Source organism: Stegostoma tigrinum, chromosome 20, assembly GCF_030684315.1.
Source record: "Stegostoma tigrinum isolate sSteTig4 chromosome 20, sSteTig4.hap1, whole genome shotgun sequence".
In the NCBI taxonomy this organism is placed as follows: domain Eukaryota; kingdom Metazoa; phylum Chordata; class Chondrichthyes; order Orectolobiformes; family Stegostomatidae; genus Stegostoma; species Stegostoma tigrinum.
In genome coordinates, this window is record NC_081373.1 from 31205947 (window position 1) to 31226510 (window position 20564).

Below are 20564 nucleotides of genomic sequence, written 5' to 3' on the forward strand. Positions count from 1 at the left end.
ATGTTCATCCAGTTCTACACCTTGTTATAACAAATATGGATAATATGTTCAAGGAAGTGTCAAATGAAGCCATGTGTTTTAAGATGAGGAACAAATATGGAATAGTCATACTGCTAGACTACACTTACAGAATGACAGTCAGAAGGAGATAGAAGAACAAATATGTACCCAAATTACAGAGAAGTGCAGAAAAAATTAGTGTAGTGTTAATATGGAATTTTGACTTCAATAATGTTAAAGTGGCGAAGAATCAAATCAATTTAAAAGAAATAGACGGTGAAAATTTCTTAAAATTTATACCAAAGTACTGTTGTAGTCAACATGTAGTAAGACCATTGAGAGATGGGACATTTCTTTCGATGAAGAATCTTGCTAAATTGGAAGGGTGTTACTGAGACAGCATTTTTGTAGTAGTGATTACAATTCAGTTGGATTCAACCTCCGGACTGGGCTATTTCAACACACTTCTAGCTAGTCTCCCACATTCTATTTCCTGTAAACTTGAGTTAAGACCATAAGACATAGGAGTGGAAGTAAGGTCATTCGGCCCATCAAGTCCACTCCGCCATTTAAATCATGGCTGATGGACATTTCAACTCCACTTCCGTGCACTCTCCCCATAGCCCTTGATTCCTTCTGAGATCAAGAATTTGTCGATCTCTGCCTTGAAGGCATCCAACATCCCGGCCTCCACTGCACTCCGTGGCAATCAATTCCACAAGCCCACCACTCTCTGGCTGAAGAAATGTCATCTCATTTCAGTTTTAAATTTCCCCCCTCTAATTTTAAGGCTGTGCCCACGGGTCCTAGTCTCCCCGCCTAACGGAAACAACTTCCCAGCGTCCACCCCTTCTAAACCATCTTGTAAGTTTCTATTAGATCTCCCCTCAACCTTCTAAACTCTAATGAGTACAATCCCAGGATCCTTAGCCGTTCAGCATACGTTAAACCTACCATTCCAGAGTTCATTCAAAACTTAGCCACGCGTCTTGACTCAGGGCAAGGTGCGGGTTGATCCACATTGACTCTTAAGCAATGAAATCTTGACTTTAAAATTCTCAACTATGTTTTCAAATACCATCATAGCCTTGCTTCTTATGTCGGTGATCTCCTTCAGGCCACAACCCATCTGCACATTATTTCTGGTCTCTCATACACTTGCAATTGTAGTTGTACTGCCTTTGATGGTCATGTCTCAGTTTCGTAAGCCCCATGTCAGGAATTCCTTACGTCCAACTTCTGTCTCGCCACCTTGGTTTCCTCTTTCAGGACAGCCTTTAAAACCCACCTGAGCAACACCTTTAGTGGCTCATTGTCATAATTTGTTTTGTAATATTCCTGTGAAGTGCTTTAGGGTGTTTCATTATGTTACCTGCGTAACATGAATATGTTGTTACTTTGAGCAATTACACAAAAGAGCAAATTTAGTCCAAGAGTACAAGTTTTACAATGAGGAAAGGCCAATTTAACTAAGCTGGGATGTGCTTTGGCTTAAGTGGAGTGGAAGCAGCAACTTGAAGGTAAAGAAGTGCCAGAGAAATTGAAAGAATTCAGGACAAATATGTTCCCACAAAGGAAAAAAGATGACTCACTAATCTAACATCTTGCCCAGATCACCACCTTAGTGGATACCAAGGAGCGTACAGGATAAACCAACAGGAAAAACAAAAAACTTATGTCAGGTAAAAAAAGTTCACTGCTGAAGGAAGGTTAGAAGAACGTTGGAAGTGCGAGTGTGCAACTAAGGAGGAATTTCATGTGGTTCATGAGATCCAAGGGAAGCTGGATCTAAAGTTGGCTGATTGTCAAGAAGCAAAATATAATGGCTCATGGGTATTTTTGTGACTGGAAGGCTGTTTCCAATGGGGGTCAGTGCCCGGCCCTTTGCTCACAAGGGCATAAAACACAAGTTCAGCCCAAACTGAATAATGCATCCAGTCCTGGGCACCATATTTTCAGAAGGACATGAAGGCATTAGAGAAGGTGAAGAAAAGATTCACAAGAATGGTTCTGGGATGAGGACCTTCAATTACGAAAGAGGTTGCATAAGTAGGGACTGTTCTGCTTCAGGAAGAGATAGTTGACAGAAGATTTGATGGAGTTGAAAATCATAAAAAAAGGTATGGACAGAGTGGAGGGGAGAAACTGTTCTCAATGGCAGAAGGACAAAACCATAGGGCACAGATTTAAAGATAATTAGCAAGAAGGAGCAATGTTAACATGAGGGAGAGCCTTAAGATGCGTTGAGCAGTTAGGATGTGGGAAGCATTTCCTGAAAGTGTAGTGGAGGCAGGGTCAACTGAGGTTTTCAAGAGGAATTGAACATTTATCTGAAAATTTTTAAAAAGTCTGCAGCTATGGGGAAAACGTGGGTAAAGTGGTGGGGGGAGGGTCTGCTGCTTTGAATTCTCCTCCCTTTGTGCCAATTACTAGAAGTAAACGTGCAACCGATATCTCTGTTCACTGATTAGTTCTAAATTCCAACATACTTTCCCCACATGATAAAAGCAGATAAGGCTAGAAAAACTCAACAGGTCAAGCAGCATCTGTGGAGAGAAACAGAGTTAACGTTTCAGGTCAATTACTATTCATCGGAACGTTTTCTCATGTTGTTGGTCCGTTTGAAATACTCTTAGCATTTATTCTTAGTTTGTGTGTGTAAAACAGCATGCTTTGCTTGCTTTCATAATCTCCAACTTTTGGAAAATTTCCTGAGGTGGAAAATTCAGCTAACTGGAAAGGATGTGAGATTTTGTAAGATACAGTAGAGGTTTGCAAAACAAAGGGAGGCCATTGGCCCCATCAGATTACCACCGGCTCTTTGCCAGATAAACTCAAAATTGATCCCACAGCCAGGGCATTCAGCAAATCTTCAGCTGCTTCAAGAGTTTTGTCTCACGTTCCCTCAAAACATGCAACTGCCTGTGTCTCAACCAGACTATTTGGCAAATCAGTCCAATCATTTTTTTAAAATCTAAAGACGTTCAAGTGCTGACTAAGCTGAATAAGTACATTTGCAGCTTCTAGGAACTTCATAATTTTGCTTAACTGCAAATATATTACTAAACTAAAGCACGTGTTAGTTAGAGGTAGGGCTTGGCTTACATATAAATGTTGGTGATAGTTCAGAAGAAGTGAGGGTAAGTTGAGAGTACTCATTATATCTGAGTATCTAACAGGTTCAAATCCATTACAAATATTTCCCTAACAGTAAATCTTCCCACACAATGAACTAGACAAAGCTCATAACTATCTCATTACATAATTACTTTACAACAATTTTTTTTAAAGTTGAACTTAAAGGTTTACAAGCCTTTTATACCTGCAGAAGGTTCACAAAAATATGCCTAGTAGGCTGCTTTATTTTCAAGGCTAAACAAAAACATGCAGAATTCTTTACTTCAAAATATTTACTGAAATTAAATGGAGTTTTGTCCAATATGCCAGTAAATAAAAGGAATTTTAAAAATGAATTCCATGTTTGCTTCTCTTCTGTATGCAATAACACTTGATCAGTTTCATGTTTTTAACAGGGTTTTTTGCTCATGCTGCTGAACACACAGGACAGTAAAACAGGGCTGAATTTGGAAAAGTCGCGCCTGGAGGCTTTTTGACATAAATTAAGCATGAGAGGATTCCATTTGACTAAACCTACACTCCATTTCTTGGAATTCCTTCCAACACGACAAGAACCAAAACACCCATCATAAATACGTGGTGTGTACATCACTGGCCATCATAGTAGAGTCTGGTGTCCACCTGTTCAGGTCAAGATTTTATCCCCCCCAATACAGTTTTGTTTGAAGCTCAGCCCCACAAATCTTTACCAAAAACTTCAATCATAATATGAGGTTGTTTGATAGTATTCCGAGTTCTAACCCGCAGTGTACATAGGATGACCTTGCATCCCGAATGCATATGCGGGAAGGGGGAAATCAACAACCCAAATGAGTCATTGATCATATTCACTGTTTGTGGGAGTTTGCTGTGTGCTTGTTGCCACGACATTTCACACAGGGCGCATGAATACTTTATTTTTCTGTGAAGGGCTTAGGACATCTTGAAGTCACAAAAGGCACTTAGGTTCTCTTTTTAAACTAACAGTTTCTTTACATGTGTGACTTCGCTCACCTCAACTGGGTCTCTTTCTCTCTGGAATGGGACAATGCTGCTAGCAAGGTGGCTCATTCCTACACTGGTCAATCCTGGCTATGCGCTGTAATCTCGTACAACACCATCCCTACGAAATCAGGAACACCTAGCTGAAGCTGGTAAACTGGCAAGGCATTATCCCTTACACTTTCAATTCTTACTTGTGTGACTTCCAGTTGGGCTTTGTTTGTTTTGTGCCATAGTAATCTCCATGACATTTCAAATTTAAATTTGATTTAAATATGAATGCAGCTGAATTCTGAAAAGCACATAGTTTAAGTCCTTGGCAAGATATGTTCATGCCTGGACTACGCTCTGCTGAGCTCAGGTATGAATCTCTACTACACTCCAATGCAAAACCTGGATTTAAAATTAATCTTCAGAATACATTTTGCCATATCAGTGATGCCCACTCTTTTTGACAGAAAGGAGAAAATTACAGGCTGCCACCTGCTAATGGTAGATTAAATTAATTACAGGTTAAATATGTATTACTGATACCTTTTCCTGATGGCCAGCAATTTATTTCTCAATGAACCCTGATCCATTTTAATGTCTGATTTATAAGCAGTTATCACAGTGGTTACACTCTGTCTAGCATGACACCAACCACCTTTAAATTGGGGGATGGGAGTGAGGTAGAAATGAACTGCACGGTTTCTTGTACCCTGGTTTACACACACAATGCTGCCTCATAGACAACATTTAATATTTAGGCAGAAAGGTCTTAGGTAGGACAATTGCTGACAAGAAAGAAGTTAGTGATTTATCTGAGCAGTTCTTTCAGTTCTATTGCTATCTGTAGGGCTGTTTGCCCGAGTTAACTCTGACATAGAAGACAACCAATCAGGCTGATCTTTCATACTTCACTTTGGTACTTGACATACAGTGCTGTAAGTGCTTGCTGACCTCTGAAAATACACTCAAGTGGATTAATTTTCATTCAAAATCTTAGATGGACAGATGCCAAAGTTTGAAGTACCTCAAAGACCAGGTTAGCACCTGTAGAATAAGATGTTTTCTGAAGATTACTTTTAAAGCTGGGTTCTCAACTGAGATTGCAATCACAGGAACTGATCATCATCAGTAATTCAAAATGCGACAATAATGATAGTGGAAAGTCAATCCTATATTGCAACTGACTTCAAAGTCAACAAAAACGAGAGAAAGACTGTTCATGATGCAAATCGATCCTTGAGCCGCTACAGTTTCACTCCCACTGCTTCCTGCAAAGCAGTGAAGCAACTGAATGAACATATGTACCCAGCCAAAAGATCTGATTGTCGATGTACCTCAGACATTTATTATTCCCTCCTTCTTATTAGCTCAATAACAACATTCCCAATGACATGATTAAAAATGAAAAAGTACAGATTAAAGTGGATGGGAATAACATCGTACACAAGTTTGATATATGAAAAAGCAGACTTACCTTACATTAAACCGGGCAAGTTTGCATTAACAAAATGATGGTTCTCACAGGGGGCAGCACCCACTGGGAACAGAGATAAGGAATTCAGGTGTAGGAGTGAACACCACCCATAGAACAGTCCATTGAGAGACTTTACTGATCTTTGCCTCCAAATTTCTTGTAATCACAGATCTGTAAAAACCACCCTTATGTATAACCTACAACATGAAAAATTCTAACACAATGAGCCTCCAGTTAGTATTTTGATCACAGCATAAACCTCATTTATAATGCATATTGAAAAGGACAATTCTGGTAAGCTGGTCTCCAAATAGAATTAAATGTTTTGATGTGGAATATTCCAATTCTTACAGTTTATCATAACAAACGCCCTTTGCATTTCAAGATGCAACATACTCTTATATCGGACTAACGCATTCTGCTGGTTCTACACGTGTGTCGATTGTGAGGTGCTATGCACTACACCTTCAAGTAACTCAGCTGACAAGTTTAAAAATCACAGGGGAACTGTTCGGCCTTTTTACACAAGAGATGCAGTGAACTAAATTTAATGGAGGCTACAGGAGTTTTGCTCACTGGCTGGATTTTTCATGTCTTTTAGGGATGGCTTGTTGATGCAAGCATCAAAAACATCTCCAGGATCAAATGCCCTTGGGAGAGAGACTGACCCAGGGATGGGCAGCTCCAGTAAACAGCAACGTGACTACGGCACTCAGAGATAACGGGAACTGCAGATACTAGAGAATCCGAGATATCAAAGTGTGGAGCCGGATGAACACAGCAGGCCAAGCAGCATCTTAGGAGCACAAAAGCTGACGTTTTGGGCCTAGACCCTTCATCAGAGAGGGGGATGGAGACAGGGTTCTGAAATAAATAGGGAGAGGGGGGGAGGCGGACCGAAGATGGATAGAGGAGAAGACAGGTGGAGAGGACAGTATAGGTGGGGAGGTAGGGGGGGGGATAGGTCAGTCCACGGAGGATGGCACTGTCTACTGCCTGTACAGCATCCTCCTAGGCCAAAGGTCATTGCTAGATCCAAGTCAGAAGTGAGTGACAGGTGGAGCGGAGTCATGAGAACCAGCAATAAAGACCACTTACCCAAATATAAATACTATGTCTCTCAACTAGACAATTAATTTTTTTCTTCATCCTCATTCTTTCATGGGATTAGTGTGTGCGTGTGAGATTTTTTCCTAATTTCCCCCCAGCCTGATTGGCAAATTAAGCTTTTATTTCGAGGGGTAATTGAGAGACGGAGACAGTCAGTCAATCACATCTCTGTGGATCAACAGTCACACGATGTCAAGCCCAGCTAAGGATGACAGATTTCTTTCTGCCAAGATAATGGTGAACTAGGTGGATTTTTACAACAATTTGTGACAGTTTTGTTGCCATCACTACCCAAACTTGCTTTCCATTCCAGATTTATTAACAGAATTGAAATTCTATCAGCAGCTGTGGTGGGACTCAAGCCCATGTCCCCACAGCATTAGCTTGGATCTCTGAATTACTAGCCCAGTGACAGTGACATTACCATTAACGCTTCAATCTCCGCATTGAGTGACTTTGAACAAGGGGCCCTCCTGGGAGCCACGGTAATTCTGCAGGGCATTGTGGTCATGGCTGGGCCCCTGCCATGTGGTGGGATGAGATACCAAAGACATTAATTGCTTGATTTAGAAACCTTAACCGGCAGCAGGATTGGAAGGCCTTCCCTTGGCCTTACCACCACAGGATTAATCAGAGGAGGGGAGATGGCAGTGGGGTCCAAACTTGGTACCTTCGCACCCAATAACATATCCCCTTCACCAAACCTGCTATACGGAGGGCATCAAGTTTGTTCCACACAAAGATTTCTGTTCTTTGGGCACATCTCAATCTTTATATAGTGGCTAAATTCTAAACAAATAAACATTCCATCACCAACACAGTTTGATCTGCTCTTAAATGTCAGCCCCTGAGCTTTGGCAATTTATGCAGTTCAGAGTTTACACTATCAGGATTTGGCAAGTACACGAGCCAGTAGGGTCTTGGTTTCCGGCATCTGCTTAGAATGTTATGGTGTATGTAACTGGATGAAAAATGGGTCAGCAAAACCATTTAATCTGCAAAATTAAGTGGGAATAGGTGTGTGCGTGAGCTTGCTTTCAGTAAACAGTGAGGGATAAAAAAAAAGACCTGCTCAAAATCGATTTTTCTAGCATTTGCATCGGGATTACTGTTAGGATAGCAGTGACAGTATTACTTTCTGATTAAGTGATTACCGTGAGTTAAAATTTCCAAATACTTTTCCACTATAATAACCGCATATACTTGCATCCAGAAATTCCTCTAGATTATACCATTACTACAGCAGACATCACCCACTCCAGAAAACAAACCCACACCAAGGTTGTAGAAGAGATGTTCTCCATTGAAATTGAAAAGCCACCTATTCCCTGTAATGAATGAGAATAGCCAACACTATAGAGAAAATTACATTTCAGTCTCATTCTTATCTGTCAGTCATTAACTTTTGATAAATGAATTATTGCAACTATTGCTGGAATTAATGCTATTCATAAAAGTAACTCTAAATAGTTTAGAGTGAGGCTGTAATGATTAAAGAGTTCAATGTTTCTATCAAATATTCTCTAAAAACTCATTAAATGTAAACTACTTCACCCTCTGTAAGTGTATAAAACTGTCTTCTCCTTCAGTAATTTATTACACCATAAGACAGCTCATGGCCTAAACTATTACATGCTTCCAATTAGCTGCTTGCAGCTTTTCTCTGAAAATTTAATGAGATAACACCATATAAAGCTGCTGACTTAAGATACTATGCATAGCTTTAGTCTTAATACAAAGCACTCAGCAAAAATACTCTACTGCTTTCACTAACAGTTGCATTGTGACTTTTGTTTTTTTTTTAAAAAAAATTGCATGTGATGCCTGTGGTTTAAGTGAAAGTCTTTCCCCATAAAAGAGATTTCAGAGTTTTGAGGAAGCTCAAAGTCAGGGGAAAAACAGGAAAAAAAATAAGGACCATGGTTTTAGAAAGAAACACTTATTAATAAGCGTTTGCTGATAGCATTGCAAGCAGGTCATTCATACCACAATCAAAAGCCTGTAGTCATTTCACAATTTATTTCATTATGAGTTTCATCAAATTTTAAGAAGGATATTAGAATCAAACTCAACAGAACACTATTGTGATGTATTTCAGTGAGCCCCACAGAGACAATACTCCCAAATGAATGGTTAAAAATCATTATATTACTTGAGGCCTCGCTAACAGTTGAGAGCCCAGGATTCCCACTGATTATGGAGTTCTATCAAAAATTAATTAAATCACTTTAAGCATAGTCGTCCCTATTTTAATTCCCTTCTCTTTGCACCTACTTACAAGATTGAGACTTTGCAATACTGGCAACATTTTTTTTCAAAAAGGAGAATTAATAGTGGATGCAGTTCATACTGCTGGCACTGCCAAATGCTGAGGCCCTTCTAAAGAAGCACAACAAAGCATTGTAAACAGTATTTTTGCCGTGCATCTGCACACTTCTTTGTATCAAAACTTGTAAAAGGTTAACAACAATTGAACAATATGCAATTTAAAAATAAATAACCTGTTTCTTCAGAAAAATCTATGTACACATTAGAGGAATTAAACTCACTGCAGCATTGAAGAACAGCCAGCAAAAACAGTTAATTCTGTGGCAATAACGCACTGCACCAGTCACTGAGTTTGAGGCTTGAGGCAAGAATTTCACACGTTCAAAACACAACCACTTGCGGAGAGCTAAAATCAAGCCTGTGTATTTTGTGCAGCAAGAGTCAAAAGGTTACGCTATGCCAGAACATCATTTCTATTGTGGCAAAATGTTTGTGAAGATTGAGCTTACGAAAAATGTATTTCTACATGGTTGTAGAATGGCCAGCTTTACAACCTATGACAAAACTCATACAATATTTTAAATAGCAATTAATAGTCAGGATTCACGAGCGATTAATAAAAACATATTTTTAGCTGGTGCACGGGACATTTTAGACCAATTTACACAAAAGACATTTTTTAATATCCATTTTGTAACTGCCTCATCTGCATTTTCTCACTTCTTTTCCCTCAGCCAGGAATGCTTCCTGGCTGAGCAGCAGGATTGGTGGATCTGGTGCCAATTCACCAACTCTCCTACATGCAGATTGATTCTTCCCATAGGAACTTAAAAATTTAGCGCAGGGCTCTGTTTATCAAAAATGTTACTAGAAACTGATGTCAGTAATCAATGTTTTCTTACTTTCGCTCTCTGGTAGGAGGAAGCAAGAAAAGGTGAGATAGCAGCACCAACCTCCACAACCAGTTAGTGTACACAGTCAAAAGTAACAAGGTTAAAAAATTGGAACACGTACAATGCCTTAAGCAAAGGATTTGGCAAAATATTTCAGAAACTGACCGGTGAGTCAGGAAATATGAAGGGGGAGGTGACTGAAAGATTTGGTTGAAGCTTTGTGTTTTGAGAAAGAAGGAAATGCAGCAGGAAATGCAGAAGCTGCACAGCTGAAGGCGCTGTCACCATTGTTGGAAGAAAAGGGAAGGAAAGATTGGCAGAAGGTCAGAGTCTGAGAAATGGTGTTTAAATGGCCATTTAAGTTTTATTGATGTTACAGCAGAGGCACAAAGTGGTAGTGGTGGTGGTGGTGTTTGGGGATGGGGTGGTATGGGATCTCACACAGGGTCCTGAGTTCAAAGACAGCAATGGCTGCCAAGGGTCTCAAGTGAGTTACAACAGCTGTTCTCCTGTTTACACAGGTATCCATTCTCCATATCTTTCCCCCTCTTCCTGGCTGTCTGAGATCTGCACTTGCCCCCCAGTCCTCCAACTCCATTGCAACAGGTCTCGCTCCTCTCTTCCTAACCAGCTCCCTCATTCCTACGAGATCTCATTAAGCAGTAATCACAATTGTCAAGCCTTGAAATGGAGCAACAATGGGAAAAAATTTGGGAAGCACTGTGTTACAGGAAGCTGACTGGTGTTCAAAATCTGATGAGTAGACCACCCTGTCTGACAGGCTACGCAACCATTTGAAGAATGGGCCTGCAGCCAAAATGTCCAAGTAACAAGCACACTGGTAAACACGAGAGAGATTAACAAGCGGCAAGTGGGGCTTACATACACAGATGACCCAATGTGTACACCATGGTCTCAATTGTTGTGGATGAGTTTTAGGCCACATGTCTTGGAATTAGTTTAGGAATCATGGGACACAAACTCAGACAGGCAGTAATGCAAACATTTTGACTGGGACAGTTGCCAAATTCGATAGAGAGTGATGGTAGAGGAATGCTTTTTGGATTGGAGGCCTGTCACCAGTGGTATTCCACAGGGATCGGTTCTGGATCCTATATAAATGCTTTGTATGAGAATTTGAAAGGCATGGTTACTAAGTTTGTAGATGAGACCAAAACTGGAGGCATAGTAGACAGTGAAGAAGGTTTTCTAAGATACAAAGGGAGCTTGATCAAATGGGTCATTGGGCTGAAAAACGGCAGATAGAGTTCAAATCAGGATAAACACGAGGTATTATATTTCAGTACAACAAACAAAGGTAGGGCTCATACAATTAATGGGTAGGGCCTGGGATAGTGTTGTAGAACAGAGGAGCCTAGGGGTTCAAGTACATAATTCTTTGAAGTTGGCGCTACACGTGGTCAGGTTAAAAAGGCATTAGACATGCTTGTCTTCATTGCTCAGTCCTTTCAGTACGGGAGTTGGGACGTTATTTTGAGGTTGTACAGAATATTGGTCAGGCCCCTTCTACAATACTGTCTCCAGTTCTGGTCACCCAGTTATAGGATGGACATTATCAAGCTGGAGAGGGTTCAGAAGAGAATTACAAGAATGCTGCTGGGTATAGAAGGTATGAGTTATGAGTTATAAGGAAAGGCTGGATAGTCTGGGACTTTATCCAAAGGAGCATAGGAGGTTGAGAGGTACCCTGAAAGAAGTCTATAAAATAATGACAGGTGTCGATAGAGTTAATGGTAGTTGGCTTTCCCCAAAGATGGGGAATTTCAAGTGCAGGGGGCATATTTTTAAGGTGAGAGGAGACAGATTTAAAAAAAAACGAGAGGCTTTTTCTTTACACAGAGCATGTTTTGCATGTACAATGCACTTCCTGAGGAAGTGGTGGATGCAGGTACAATTACAACATTTAAAAGACATTTGGATAAGTACATGAATAAGAGAGAGTTGGAAGGATATAGGCCAGGAGCAGGCAGGTGGGACTAGTTTGGTTTGGGATTATCTTTGGGATGGATTGATAGGACTGATGGGCCTATTTCCGTGCCGTGAGATTCTTTAGCCCTATATCTTTCCAAAGAACAGGTATGGAGAGATGGACAGCTTTAGAAACCATTCCATCCTCCCCTCTTTCTCCCAATCCACACTCCAGTTAAAAAGGTCAACAGGAAATTTGTTTGATTTCATTTCAGAAGACACTTTAATCGTATCAAGAGAATGAGGAAACACCATGATAACTGACAGGTCAAGAGGAAAAAAAAAATGAGGGCAGTTGCAACTCCTGACAACTCAAATGGGCTCCACAGGATCTGTGGTCACATGGAGCTGGGAGGTGTGAGAAATAGCAAGTGTGCACAAGAGACAAAGAGACAGCGTGCAGGCAGAGTGAAAGCTAGCTAGTACAAAGTGTGTGTGAGAGTGTGACTGCAAAGTGACAAAGAGCAAGTGTGCATGCAAAGTGAGAAAGAAAGTGTGAGAGTGAAAGAGACAGTGAGAGGAAAGTGGGAGGGAAAGAGGAATGTGGAGGGGGTGAGGGAGACAGTGTGTGTGAAAAATAGAGAAGGGGGATGGATGGGGGGGTGTGAGAGAGAGAGCGCGAGAGGAAAATGTGACAGAGAGTGGGGAGAAGTGAAAGAGAGATACGGGGGGGGGGGGCGGAAGAGAGAGAGAGAGGAAAAGAGAGAGAGAGAGAGAGAGAGAGATAGATCGAGGTCACAAGGGGTAGGAAAGTGAGAGGGAAAGAAAACAAAATGTGTTACAGAATTAGAAAATGAGAGGAAGACTGAGAATGAACTCTGAAACCAGGACAGACACAAACAGAGCTGGGGAGAGGATGAAGACTCCAACTGAAAGGCAAACTGAGTTCAACACCTATTTTGATCTTATTTCTGCCAAGAGTATGTTCAGTGTGCTCTAGAAGGTTAAAGAGGCTTTGTTCGTTAGCTTTGCTACTTGGGAGAATTTAATGGATATTTTTATTGATCACTGAATTTTTAAAATGATCAATTCATTGCTTTGACATTGACTGCCTTTTGTTCAGTATGTTGTTTAGGTTTTCTTCATACCGTATCATTTGTATGTAGGGTATGAGATTGAAATCTTTTCATTGTCGCTGCCCAAATACAGGACCAGGTTCAAAGGTGCAGAGTTGGGTGAATAATACAAATGGTCAAATTATATGCAAATATCTGGTAAAGCAGTGATCGTGAAATGCATCCTATTGAAATGTGTACTTTTTATGGGTTTTATAAACAGAAGCATAGAGTACAAAAACTAAAAGGTTTTGCTGAACAATATAAAAGAGTTCTACAACAGTGTGACAATAGTTCCAATCCTGGGTACCTGAATGATGTGAATGGGAATATCAAAGGGCCCAGAAACTGGCAAAGGCCAAGGGCTAGGATTCCTCTTCCTGGCCCTGACCATGCAGCAAAAACTGAATGTGTGGCAAACTCAGGTCCAAAAAGTCCCATCAATCATTTCTGCTGAATGGGGTCACTTCTGGCTGGTCTTCATCAAAAGGCATCCCAGAATGCTCCAACATGACAGTTCCTCTGTATTTTTTCCTTCCCTGTAGAGAAGCCAATTTGCTTTACTTTGGCACTTTCCCATAACAATAGACATTACCATCTTGTCATACGGAAGCCTGCATGTGTTCACTTGTACTATATCGAATAAGAACATCACAATACCACTGGTTGGAAGGCTCAGTTCATCACAAGTTTAAAGTTCTCGAATGGTACACATTCCACACAGCTATTCTGTAGGCAATTCACAGGTGGCTCAGTTTCAGCACTGGCAGTAACTTTGTTTTTCTACCAGTCTGTGCATTATCGAGAATGCTAATAAGACTTGCTCTATAGCCAGACCTTTGTAACAGTCAATTACAGTCACAAACACATGAAAGCGATTTAAATAAATTAACTGTTAGCTAACCCACAGCACAAAACATTTATCTTAAAAAAAAATAGGAAAGCCATTAATTACTAGCTGGGCAGCCTAACCTTGTGGTTTAATTAACAGAATAGCCTCTTAACATAAAGGACAGTGCAAGTTTGTTTTAGCCAGGCTATTACTACTTTTCCTCCCATAACCATAAACAATCCACAACAAAGTTTTTTGTAACACCGAAAGAAACTAGAAACATTACTAATCTCATTAACAGGCTATTACAAAGAATCCATTACAATTTTGCTTGCAATGCAAGACAGAAAACTAATTATCCCAAGGTCAGGTATTCCAGAACAAATGTCTCCCACCTTCATGAAATATTTTGACATGCTGCTTTCTACCCATGTTTAAAGATCTTCTTCCTCCTCCACTGCAAAGGAGAAGCAAGAATTGAAGTGGCATTTGAAACACCAGCCACTAGGAATAAGCCATTAGTAAAAATTGAAGTCTGCTGTACTAAGGCAACGCAGGAAATATTACAAGCCAGTATTAATAAATACAGCATCGCATTTTTTAAAAAAACCTAAATGAATAAACCGCACATCCAATTATATGACAGAAGCAGCCCGGAACTGGCAACACTGGAGAATCTGAGATAACAAGGTGTAGAGCTGGATGAACACAGCAGGCCAAGCAGCATCACAGGAGCAGGAAGGCTGACATTTCGTGTCTGGGCCCTTCTTCAGAAATGGGGGAGGGGAAGGGACAGGCGGGTGGAAGATGGATAGAGGAGCAGACAGGTGGAGGGGAGGTGGACAGGTCAAAGGGGTGGGGATGGAGCCAGTAAAGGTGAGTGTAGATGGGGAGTAAGGGTGGAGATAAGTCAGTCCAGGGTGGACGGACAGGTCAAGGGGGTGAGATGAGGCTGGTCGGTAGGAGGCGGGGAGTGGGGCTTGAGGTGGGAATATTAGATTGGTGGGAGGAAGGTCGGACAGGTTAGGGAGGGGGGCACGAGCTTGGCTGGTTCTGGGGAGGGGAGATTTTGAAGCTTGGGAAGTCCACATTGATACCATTGGGCTGCAGGGGTCCTAAGCGGAATATGAGGTGCTGTTTCTGCAACCATAGGGTGGCATCATTGTGGCACTGGAGGCAGCCCAGAATCGACGTGTCGTCCAAGGAATGAGAGGATGAGTTGAAATGGTTTGCGACCGGAAGGTGCAATCGTTTGTTACGAATCGAGCCTAGGTGTTCCACAAAGCAGTCTCCAAGCCTCCGTTTGGTTTCCCTGATGTAGAGGAGGCCACATCGGGAACTGCTGATACAGTATACCACATTAGCAGGTGTGCAAGGTCTTCTTGGGGCCTGGGATGGGGGTGAGGGGGGAGGTGTAGGGGCAGGTGTAGCACTTCCTGCGGTTGCAGGGAAAACTGCCGGGTGTGGTGGGGCTGATGGAGTGTGTGGAGCGGACAAGGGAGTCACAGAGAGAGTGGTTCCTCTGGAAGGCAGATAAGGTTGAGGAGGGAAAAATGTCTTTGGTGGTTGGGTCTGATTGTAGATGGCAGAAGTGTCGGAGGATGATGCTTTGGATCTGGAGGTTGGTGGGGTGGTACGTGAGAACGAGGGAGATTCTGTTTTGATTGTTGTTGCGGAAAGCGGGTGTGAGGGATGAGTTGCGGGAAATGCGAGAGACATGGTCGAGGGCATTTTCCACCAATGTGGAGGAGAAGTTGCGGTCCATGAAACACAAGGACATCTGGAATGTCCGGGAGTGGAATGCCTCATCTCAGCAGCAGATGCGGTGGAGGCAAAGGAATTGGGAATAGGGGACGGCTTTTTTGCAGGAAGGTGGGTGGGAGGAGGTGTATTCTAGATGGCTGTGGGAGTCGGTGGGCTTGAAACGGATATTGGTTTCCAGGTGATTACCAGAGATGGAAACAGAAAGGTCCAGGAAGGAGAGAGAGGTATCGGAGATGGTCCAGGTGGTGAACTTAACATTGGGGTGTAAGGTGTTGGTGAAGTGGATGAACTGTTCGAGCTCCTCGTGGGAGCACATGGCCGTGCTGATACAGTCATCAATGTAACGGAGGAAGAGGTGCGGTTTAGTTTAGTAGCTTCAGAAGAGGGATTGTTCCACGTATCCTACATAGAGGCAGGCACCCATGGCCACCCCCTTTGTCTGTAGGCAGTGGGAGTTAGTTGTTAAGGGTGAGGATGAGTTTGGCTAAGCGGGTAAGGGTGTCAGTGGAGGGGGCCTGGTCAGGCCTGTGGGACAGGAAGAAGCAGAGGGCCTTTAGGCCATCTGCATGCAGAATGCAAGTGTATAGGGGCTGGATGTCGATAGTAATAATGAGGCGTTGGGGACAAGCGAATTGGAGGTTTTGGAGGAGGTGGAGGGTGTGGGTGGTGTCACGGAGGTAGGTGGGAAGTTCCTGGTCCAAGGGGGAGAAAATAGGAGTCGAGATAAGCAGAGATATGTTCAGTGGGGCAGAGGCAATGGGTCCACCAGGGCAGTCAGGTTTGTGGATTTTGGGAAGAAGGAGATAGAAACAGGCAGTGCGGGGTTGGGGAACTTCCTAAAGACAAAGGGGGTGGCCATGGGTACACAATTGGGCCCAAGCTCTGCCTGTCTCTTTGTAGGATACGTGGATCAATCCCTCTTCCGAAGCTACACTGGCCCTGTCCCCACCTCTTCCTCTGTTAAATCGAAGACTATCGGCGGTGCCTTATGCTCCCCAGAGGAGCTCGAACAGTTCATCCACTTCACCAACACCTTCCACCCCAACCATAAAAGTTCACCTGGACCATCTCCGATACCCCTCTCTCCTTCCTGGACCTCTCTGTATCTATCTCTGGTAACCACCTGGAAACCAATATCCATTTCAAGCCCACCAACTCCCACAGTTATTTGGATTATACTTCCTCCCACCCACCATCCTGCAAAAATGCCATCCCCTATTCCCAATTCCTTCGCCTCCACCACATCTGCTGCTGAGAGGAGGCATTCCACTCCCATACATCCCAGATGTCCTTGTGTTTCAAGGACCGCAACTTCTCCTCCACACTGGTCGAAAACGCCCTCGACCATGTCTCTCGCATTTCCCGCAACTCATCCCTCACACCCCCTCTCCGCATCATCCTCCGGCATTTCCGCCATCTGCAATCAGAGCCCACCACCAAAGACATTTTTCCCTCACTTACCCTTATCTGCTTTCCAGGGGGAACCACTCTCTCCATGATTCCCTCGTCCGCTCCACATTCCCTACCAGCCCCACCACTTTTCCCTGCAATCGCAGGAAGTGCTACACCTGCCCCTACACCACCCGCCTCACCCCAATCCCCAGCCCCAAGACGACTTTCCACATCTAGAACATGTTCACCTGCACATCTGCTAATGTGGTATATTGTATCCGCTGCTCCTGGTGTGGCCTCCTTTACACTGGGGATACCAAGCGGAGGCTTGGAGACAGCTTTGTGGAGTGCCTACACTCCGTTCATGACATATGGCTACACCTCCCAGTCGCGAACCATTTCAACTCCCCCTTCCACTCCTTGGATAACATGTCCATCCTGGGCCTCTTCCAGTGCCACAACGATGCCACCCGAAGGTTGCAGGAACAGCACCTGATATTCCACTCGTACTTCACAAGCTTCAAAATCTCCCCTTCCCCTAGTGCATCCCAAAACCAGCCCAGCTCGTGCCCGCCTCCCTAACCTGTCTGTCCTGCTTCCCATCTATCCACTCCTACCACCTCAAGCCCCAGCCCTACCTTCGACCTACCAGCTTCATCCCGCCTCCTTGACCTGTCCATCCTCCCTGGACTGACTTATCTCTGCTCTACCTCCCCAGCTACACTCACCTTTACTGGCTCCATCCCTGCCTCTTTGACGTGTCTGTCTGCTCTCCACTTAGAACATAGAACATAGAACAGTACAGCACAGAACAGGCCCTTCAGCCCACAATGTTGTGCCGACCATTGATCCTCATGTATGCACTCTCAAATTTCTGTGACCATTTCCATGTCCAGCAGTCTCTTAAATGACCCCAATGACCTTGCTTCCACAACTGCTGCTGGCAACGCATTCCATGCTCTCACAACTCTCTGCGTAAAGAACCTGCCTCTGACATCCCCTCTATACTTTCTACCAACCAGCTTAAAACTACGACCCCTCGTGCTAGCCATTTCTACCCTGGGAAATAGTCTCTGGCTATCAACTCTATCTATGCCTCTCATTATCTTGTATACCTCAATTAGGTCCCCTCTCCTCCTCCTTTTCTCCAATAGTTTGACACATTTTAAGTACCTAGTCATATCATATTTAATAACAGCTTCTGATAGGTACCTTATGACAATTGTTGACTGGATTATAGTTTACCATTTTCTTTCTTCCATCACTTTTGAATAGAGAAGTTACATGCTAATTTCCAATCCAATGGGCGTTCTCCAAGAAAATCAGGATGAAATCCATCAGGATCTAGGGAATTTGTCAGCTGACAAGTTCAACAATTTACTCAGTACCATTTCCTTGGTGATTGCAATTTTGAGTTCAACCCTTCCATTTTCTGGTCTACAGCTACTTCTGGGGTGTTACTTGTACCCCAATAATAAAGAATGGTATTTTTCATTTTTAATTCCCCAAACTCACTTAATACAGGCTCAATACAGGCTTTCATAACATTTTTTCTATAAAAAGCTAGAGAATCTCAGTGAGGCACAGAATCATACAGCACAGAAACAGTTCTGAACAAGGGTCACCGGACATAAAACATTAACTTTAGTTTCTCTTCGCAGACGCTGCCAGAGTTGCTGAGCTATTCCAGCACCTTCTGTTTTTGTTCCTATCCCCAATGCTCTGATTGATGAAGGAAATCATGTCAAATGCTCCTTTCACCAACCTGTCTACCTGTGACCCTACTTTCAAGGAGCTATGCACTCTTTTATTGAGCAAAAATTGTAATTCAGATAAACGTCCAAATTTAAGACAATATCAGGTGTGAGTTTGCTTCGAAACGAATGAGAAGGTAAGTAAAATTCCTATCTTCGCTTACACAAATGATATGAAATTCCCACATCCAAGTTACCAGCCATTAGCGCAGGAACCACTCTTTTATCTGCTCCTTTATCCATCCTCCGTCCACCTCTCCCCCTCTCTCTATTTGAGAGCCCCCTGCCCCTCCTCCATTTCTGAAGAAGGGTCTATGCCCGAAATGTCAGCTTTCCTGCTCCTGTGATGCTGCTTGGCCTGCTGTGTTCATCCAGCTCTACACCTTGTTATCTCAGATATATGGCAGTGCGTCTTCAGCAGGGACAAAATGCTCAATCTTGAATCTTGTTAAACAAAATTCTGCAATTATCACAAAAACAAAGAATTATTCAAGATGGGTGGATAGACCCCCAAACCATAAATATTCACTGATAGTATTATAGGCCACCAAAATAAGATGTAGGTATTCGCCAAAATCAACACCAAATTCAACACAGAAATATTCGTAGCTTAAGGCTGTGAACTTTCTTTCAACAGTTTAATCACTTGCAATTGTCACAATTTGTGAAGGAACTTCCCAGAAAATATACAGCAAAAGAAAGCAGAAAATAAAATCAAATGCTCAGTAGCAGAAGGACTACTGCAATTCGCAAAGGTAGCTCACCGGCACTACCTTGCCCAGGGCAGTGAGGGACATGTTTTAAAAAACCCACGTCCCATGAATAAATAAAAACTACAAACTCAAGACAAAATTGTCAAATACCTGAAACAAGACTAAAACAATGAACAATCACATTGCATAAACTTAGACAAGAGATGAGTGTTCTGGCAGGGATTAAGCTAAACAGAACCATAAACGGGTCCTGGTCTTTTTGGGAAAAAGACACCACAACTTGTCTAGGATCTGGGCAATATTTCAGAAGGACTAATTGGCCTTAAAAAAAATCCAATATAATGTTACAATACTGAAGCACAAATTACAACCTGGCCTACAAAATATTACTGCAAAGTCAAATTGTTTTATCTTTGAACAAACATATAATGTGGTAGTTATATACAAAAAAAACTTAGTCCTGACTCTCCCACAGGAAATACCCTTAATTCAAAATCTGTCTTGAAAATTCTTTATGCTGTATTCTAATGTTCTATTTCATGCTGGGAGCTATCAGAGTTATGTTCATCTCCCTAAAATGCTAGAAGGTGTGAATGTTTTCTAATCTCTTAAAAATAGTGCTCAGAGGAGTCAAGGTATCAATCTTGGCTTTATTTACAACTGAGGTTACATGTAGTTAATTAACTGGTCCCTGGAGGCCGTGTAAATGTTGAACCAGAGCAGCACTAGCTCTTTCAGTTTGTGAACATTCAACACTTTTGCATCCAACCAAGAACAGCAGAAACGTTCTAAAATAAAATTGTAGTTCATCAACAGTCCACCTTATTGACTTAAAAATTCATGGAACATTGCAAAACAGTACTGCAGACATTAAAGTAAAACTCTCAATTCAAAAAAAAGCCAAAGAACTGCAGATGCTGTTAGTCAGAAACTAAAACAGAAATGGTTGGGAAAGCTCAGCAGGTCTGGCAGCACCTGTGAAGAAAAAATTAGAGTTAATGTTTTGAGTCTGGATCAGAGGATGGGTTACTGGACCTGAAATGTTAAGTCTAATTTTTTCCTTCACAGCTGCTGCTAGACCTGCTGAGCTTTTCCAGCAACTTCTGTTGAAGCAGAGTTAATGCTTCAAGTCAAGTGACCCTTCTTCAGTACTGACTGTAGCTAGGAAAAGGTTGATATATATGCTGAAGATGACCCTAAAACAACTCTT

General features: G+C 42.4%; 1 protein-coding gene across 4 annotated transcripts in view; it reads right to left on the reverse strand.

Annotated features, from left to right (window-relative positions):
• LOC125461811 (C-terminal-binding protein 2) overlaps positions 1–20564 on the reverse strand; it is a 296288-nt gene that overhangs the window by 211765 nt on the left and 63959 nt on the right. The window contains exon 1 of one of the 4 annotated variants that reach the window (XM_059653079.1): positions 9244–9259. The exons of the other annotated variants lie outside the window; for them this stretch is intronic. The gene's annotated coding sequence lies outside the window, so the exon portion shown is untranslated. Of the gene's footprint in view, positions 1–9243; positions 9260–20564 lie in introns of those variants that run through there. 4 annotated transcript variants of the gene reach the window in all.